This window comes from Scylla paramamosain, chromosome 32 (genome assembly GCF_035594125.1).
Source record: "Scylla paramamosain isolate STU-SP2022 chromosome 32, ASM3559412v1, whole genome shotgun sequence".
NCBI lineage: Eukaryota > Metazoa > Arthropoda > Malacostraca > Decapoda > Portunidae > Scylla > Scylla paramamosain.
The window spans coordinates 14,252,381-14,259,813 of NC_087182.1; the positions used below are offsets into that span (position 1 = coordinate 14,252,381).

The following is a 7,433-nucleotide window of genomic DNA, read 5'->3' on the forward strand; positions in this document are numbered from 1 at the left end:
TCTTCCATTCAGTTACCTTCTTTTCCTCTTCTTTCTATTTACTTCTTCCCACTTTTTACTTTCCTATCTTACCATCTTAGTCTTTCTATTCCTTTCTTCCTTTACATCCTTTCACTTTTTTTCTCTCCTTTTTTGTCTTCCTATTTCATTTTCCCTTTTCCTCCTTTCATTTTGCTTGTCTCCTCTCTCCGTCTTCGTATTTCATTCTCCCTTTTCCTTCTTTCACTTTGCTTCTCTCCTCTCTTTGCCTTTCTATTATTCCATTCTCCCTTCTTTCACTCTTCTTCTCTCCTCTCTTCGTCCTACTACTCGGTTTTCCCTATGCCTCCTTTCACTGTGCTTCTCTTCTCTCTTCATCCTTCTATTCTGTTTTCCCTATGCCTCCTTTTCTCCTATCTTCGTCTTCCCATTCATGTCCTTTCACGTCTCTCCCAACCAAGTCTCCCAGCGGCCGATCTTTCACACATTACGACAGAGTTTTATTAACATGTGTTATGAGTTAAATAGACCTCAAAAGTAATGGTTCCCGCGTGAACCTCCGTTTTCTGTTACTTTCAGATGCGGAAGATGTCACACCAACCCAACCACGAGCAGACTACCGTGTATTAGACCAAGTTACCGTGACGTAAATAGATATGAATACAGGAAGGCCATCTGCAGTGTTGTCCCGTCGCCTGTAAAAGAAATACAACTAAATTAAAGTGATTTTTATGTGCCGTTACCTTACTTGTCTATATAAAGGTAATCGGGGCATGTTCACGTACGGGATGAGTATTCAGTGCAGTGTTACAGGTGTGAACGGATATGCTGGTAGTAGTATATGCCTTTTTTTCAGCTCATTAGTAGTCAAGTGGTTGATTTTTTAGTAGTTAGGATACTAATGTGTCTATGGGGAAACGCGTGAGAGAGAGAGAGAGAGAGAGAGAGAGAGAGAGAGAGAGAGAGAGAGAGAGAGAGAGAGAGAGACTTGGGTAGTTATCAAGTATAAAGTTAAAGGTTGGTTTGCATAAGAATTCTCTAAAGAGGATTAAATAAAGATCAGCTACCACGGCAATTTTTGGGATGTGCTACGATATAGGCTGGGTTATTTGATTACCTCGTCTGACTGAACATAGCCTATCCTAACATTGCCTTCCCTTACCTTCCGTTGCCTTAACCTGACTTGCCTTGTTTTCTCTTATGTTACTCTACCTTACCTTATCTATCACAATGTAACATAACCATATCTAACCTTACCTCACCGAAGTTAACCCTACCGAAACTAACTTTACCTTACCTTACCTTACCTTACCTATCCTAATATTGCCTTACTCAACTGAACACAACTCTACCAAACCAAACCTAACCTTATCTTACCTCACCTTAATACGTAACAAAAAGGTACCAGGCTCGGCTAATTTTTACGTTATAGTAGAGAGAGAGAAAAAAAAAGCCCTAAGGTATGCGGAAAAGAGTTTTATTGGGGAAGTTTTACAGTTTCTTTGCACAAGTACAGGGGCGGCATCAGCGATCAATACTCCGCTAATCTTTTTGTATCGGAATCAGTAGTGGTGGTCGAGAGGTGAGGCACTCAGGGCATTCTTCTTTAATCTTTACCGGGTTCCTTGCCGCGCCGCTTTCCCCGAGGAGCGAAGGGACGGCAGGTGTCAGGTGCGTTGACCTCACACATCCCCTGGAGAATTAAAAAGGTCACATATGGTCAAAGCTCCCGCGTGTCCCTCCCTGCTCTCCCAAGGAAGTATATCTATAGAAATTTAGTAGAAGTGACGGTTTGGTGTGAATCCGCTTTCGCTACCTTCCTAGCTCTCTCTCTCACACACACACACACACACACACACACACACACACACACACACACACACACACACACACACACACACACACACACACACTCACCCACCACAGTTCACTAAGTAGCACACTAATTGAATTCCCACGAAGTTTGGTGATCCTTAGGGAAAGCGGGTGTGACTGTGTGTGTGTGTGTGTGTGTGTGTGTGTGTGTGTGTGTGTGTGTGTGTGTGTGTGTGTGTGTGTGTGTGTGTGTGACGAGCGAGGCACGGCCATAATAAATAATCTTCTTAACGTCAGCGTCGGCAAAGAATTTTCTTACGACAGGAAAAAAGAGACAAGAATATAAATGAATTATTGAAGTATATACTTGATGTTTCTCTGTGTTAGTGCGTGTGTGTGTGTGTGTGTGTGTGTGTGTGTGTGTGTGTGTGTCCCAAAAGGTCACAGGGGATGCGCAGGTCAGGTCAGTCTGCATGTTAAAATCAGACCAGATGACTAGAGTGATTGACATTCCTCTCTCTCTCTCTCTCTCTCTCTCTCTCTCTCTCTCTCTCTCTCTCTCTCTCTCTCTCTCTCTCTCTCTCTCTCTCTCTCTCTCTCTCTCTCTCTTTCCTAATTCTCAAAACCATTGATCAAATTACTTACGTCGTCTATGTGACAGAGAGAGAGAGAGAGAGAGAGAGAGAGAGAGAGAGAGAGAGAGAGAGAGAGAGAGAGAGAGAGAGAGAGAGAGAGAGAAAACAAAAATTCCCCCTCATATTTTTCCAGCATATGTTGTCTTAGTCTTTCGTCGTGCAAATATTTTCGATTTACATTGCAAACTGGAGATTCCAGGAAAAAAAATACAACCCTAAGAGAGGCGAGGGAGGAGCGGCGAGCCCAAGAAATGTTTTTATTATTCTCTAGAGAGGCGACACACACAAACATTCATGAAATTGGATGCGAAATATGCCGAGTGGTGGGGACAGAGAGAGAGAGAGAGAGATGGGGGGCGGGGAGACGTAGGCAGACAAACAGACAGACAAAGCCCATTTATTTCACAAATTAGATGAAGTGAGGGTTACAAATCTTCACTATAACTCCGGAGCACATAATCATAAATAATAATTATAAAGAATTATGTAAGTAATTGAGGTATATAAGTAATTAAAGTAAGTAATAAGAACAGACTGTAACCAAAAATACACGCCCAACATTAGTGTCGCTTCTCTTCTTAAAAAAAATTGAAACTGTCACTAAAAAGAAAGAAAAGACAAGGAAATACTACTAATACACATTTGTACATACTTAGTGCACAAGTTAACTCTTTCGGTTGCAGAATTTGAAGGAAATGGAGTGAATCTGTCACTAAAGGAAAAATAAGAGAAAATTTAAAACTAAAGAAACACTCGCCGTTGTAAATATGCATTTGTCAGTTTAATGCGAGACAAACAAATCCAGGCAGACGAGACATACAAACGGGAACTTCTTGACTTCACGTCCTTCTCTTTCCCCAGCGGTGACAGGGTAATCTCAAGCGTTTCGGCGCCTTATCTCGACTACTTTCAAAAAGCCCTAATGGAAGTTATTGAAGTTTTCACGGGTGTTTTTTTATGATTTTACAGAAACTTCAGCACACATCCTGCATCATCAATGGGAAAATGCAAATGAGAACCTGAAAAATAATCTCTCTGGCCTTTGAGGAACAGTCCTTATGAGGGAACAAAGCACTTCAGAATACTTTTTTTTTTTAAGAGTTGTGTGTGTGTGTGTGTGTGTGTATTCTGCATCATCAACGGATAAATACTCGTACTAATGAGAACTTAAAACATTATCTCTGTGGCTTCAGAATACTGACCAGACTCACACGCACTCCTGTCCTCGCCGCTACTAAATGCACTGGCTCGTGAGGAGCGGCCGGCATTTGCTCGACTTTGTGTGTCAAGGGTTGGCCTTGTCGCTCTCGGCTCAAGGAGAAAGGCAAGCACCGAGACACACACACACACACACACACACACACACACACACACACACACACACACACACACACACACACACACACACACACACACACACACACACACACACACACACACACACACACACACACTTGAGGATTACCTGCCTAGTGTGTGTGCTTAGTATCCCACGACAAACAAGCTGTGTGTGTGTGTGTGTGTGTGTGTGTGTGTGTGTGTGTGTGTGTGTGTGTGTGTGTGTGCGTGTGCGCGCATGAGAGAGAGAGAGAGAGAGAGAGAGAGAGAGAGAGAGAGAGAGAGAGAGAGAGAGAGATCCTCAGACTTAATCGGTTTGCTGGGCTGGAGAATTCCACAGTGAAAGCCAGCGCGCGCGCGGATACACACACACACACACACACACACACACACACACACACACACACACACACACACACACACACACACACACACACACACACACACACACACACCGACTCGTCTTCCTTCAAACAAACTTTCATGTAAATAAAAATTAAATCTTCAAAACAAAAAGCATATGAAAGAAAAATTACTCAAAACACACGAGGGAAAGTTAGCCATTCCTTCAGTGCCTTAATCTATACAAAATACACTTTCTCAACTTTTTAATGAAACTTCCTTCTCACCCGCTAGAGTTTACGGCTCAGGAGACCTCGAAGAATGCTTAAAAGTTCAATACATTACGACCATAAATTGTGACGAAACGGTTCGCATCTCATTTGTTTATGTTTACACGGCTACACATCGCATCGTCATATTGACCCATAAGACGCTAGACCTGAGCGATATTATACAAAGTGGTTGAAAGTTGAGTTAAAACAAAGCTTAAACAGGTGCATCGTTTGTTTGGTAAGCAGACAGACATCCAAGTAAATTATGTACACAGATAAGGGCATAAATATTATACAAAATGGTTGAAAGTTGAGTGAATACATTGAAGTAAGACCTTCAAGTAAATGATCGATTGCTTAGTAAATAGACAGACATCCAAGTAAATGATATATTATGGAAAATTAAATAGACAAGTTAAAATCGAGTAAATAAGTATGAAATTATAAAAACCAAGTAAATAGATACAGGTAAAACTAATACGTAAATTGTTTGCTAGATAAATAGACATTCAGATAAATGTAAAGATTTAGTAGATTTTAGCGCGGATATAAACAGATGGGTAATTGATGAAGAGATAAGGTAATTAGCAAAGATAACGAATAGCTAGGTATTGCACAGAAATGTTATGCATGTACGAGTACCGAATAGACTGAAATATTCATCAGAAAAATTGGCAAATGGTTATTTAAAGGAGAAAAGACAAGGTTACAGAAATGTAGACATGAATATAGGCAATCAATCATTTAAAATATGTTATGAAAAAAAGCAATAAACGGAAAATGGCAGAACACTTAGAAATATTAAGAAATATGTAAAGATAAAACATACACAAATAGGGTGGTCGGACAAAAAGTGCTCCTAATGAAAAGAGCAAGTAAAGAAAATACACACAATGTTCAGAACAAGAAGTAACTAATTTTATCGATAGACAAAGGAATTAAATGAAACATTACAAAAAAAATAGTGATTAGAAAAATAGAGAAGCCAAAAAATAACAACACAAAATAATAAAATAAAATCATAAAACTACTCGTATACTAAGATGAAAAATAAAATCAATAATAAAAATCTTGAAAAATAGCCGCTTCAGACACTAAAGACATCATCATCATCATCATCATCATCATTATTTCGCTTAACGTTCCAATTTTTCCTTTCCAGATTGGGCAAAGATAAAACTAAAGCTTAATCTCTAACAGGAGAGAAGTAAGGAGGTACCGCGCTCGAACACCAGCCACACCACCCACCTCGCCTCGCCTCGCCTTCCTCCCACAAGTTTGCAGCGGAGTCCGGGCCGCTCGGTAAACTTTGGTGCGGCCACCTGCTGCCGCCGCCAAAGAGGTGAGTCGGGGATGGAGGGCCAAGTTAGCCTCCGTCCCACCGCACTAACTTGCCCTTGTGTTGCTGAAGAGGTGATGGGGCCGCCGCGACGCTCAAAGCTCCGCCAATTTACTGCCCTTCCCTTCCTCTTGTCCCCCCTCCTTCCCCTCCGCTAACTCTCTTCCTGGAGTTGTTAATGGGTCCTCGTCTGGCGCCCCTCCAGCGGGACGTGTACGGCGTGCAGCGACCCTCTTTGTCACGGAATTAAATTACTTGTACTGTCAGGAAAAGCCGCCTCCATGTCCCCAGGGAGTGAGGGATTAAGGACTTTTATCATTATTATTATTATTATTTTTATTATTATTATTATTATTATTATTATTGTTATTACTAAAACAGTTGTTGTGGTATTCTTATGTATTACAACCTTTGTCACGAGTTTACGATATATTAATGATGATGATGAAGAGGAGGAAAATCTGCTTATCCACCTTTCTATATCAGATGCCTTGATTCCTCCGGGAGCGTCTTCCAAGAGGATGGCCATGGCAGAAGAGCTTCCACCCTTCTCTCTTCAAATACTCCCTTCTGACTTGTTCATACGCTCTGCTCGTCCAGCTCCTCGTTCTTTCATGTATTTCTTCATCTTATGCTTTCGCTTTCCCAGTGAACCTCATTCCCTTTTAGGACGTTCCATTTAACTTTCTTTGCAAACTCATCCTCCATCTTCTCAAAATGTGCATATCAATGTATTTCCTTTCACGCATTCCTTCACCCAACACGTCACTACATTAGAACAGATGGTCATCCCACGTCTCACTTTTTCATTGTTCTCACCCTCCCACTTTGTATTTCCACTTGCCACTCTCAATCCAGATAACTTATTTCCACTGCGAACACTTGATTGATGTGCCATATTTCGAGCCTCAAATTTCACCAATGTGTTCTGATTCCATGATTCTGATCCATATGTCAATGTTAACAGGAGAATGTTATTCCTTAATCTTCTCTTCACACTCAGAAACATTCCTCCCCTTCATAACCCTTACAAGGGAGCCTATGAGACGCCTGCCTTTCACAGCCTTCTAATTTCCCGTCCATCTCACCATGTTTATATGACACCCACTTGCCTGTAGTGCACCATCTCAGTTCTGCATGGTTTAGTAGATTTACGCTTGCATGTAAATATGTGGCGGGGGAAAGGAGGGGGGGGCTTTATGTGTGTGGACTGAGGACGTTAGTATGCGTGTGAGGGACTTGCACCTCATTTTAGCTGCACTGTACGAGAATGTTAGCTTAGTAGATGGAGATATAAGTAAAGCAGTAGTATGCATTATTGGTGAAAAGTGCATGGGAGTGAAAGAGTATAAAAGGCACGTCACCGGTTCGTGATCAAAACATTCAGCAAGATTGCTAAGTGGACACACGATGAATTACGTGAAGAAGTGTCTGCATGGAAAGTGCAGTACATGAAAATGACTTGGTTATCTAGATGTTTCTGACTGAGATGGTGTTTAGGGTGTGCTGTAGTAAGGTGGATATGCTTTTATTAAAATATGTATGTTTAGACATAATATTGTACAAAAATACAGAAAACAAATTTGATAAAAGGTAGATCAGTGGGTATGGTTTTATAGAAGACAGGTGTGTGATGGCATAATAATGCCATCACTCATGTGTTATTGAGACATGGATGCAGAACAAAGGCCAAATATCACAATATAGGTGGTA

At 41.1% G+C, this 7,433-nt stretch overlaps 1 long non-coding RNA gene across 4 annotated transcripts in view; it reads left to right on the top strand.

Moving 5' to 3' along the window:
* Positions 1–6,060, top strand: part of LOC135089232 (uncharacterized) — a 196,625-nt gene extending 190,565 nt beyond the window's left edge. For all 4 annotated transcript variants that reach the window (XR_010261420.1, XR_010261419.1, XR_010261422.1 and 1 more), the window contains one exon: positions 5,544–6,060. This is a non-coding gene — a long non-coding RNA (uncharacterized LOC135089232). The remainder of the gene's footprint in view (positions 1–5,543) is intronic.
* Positions 6,061–7,433: the final 1,373 nt, after the last annotated feature.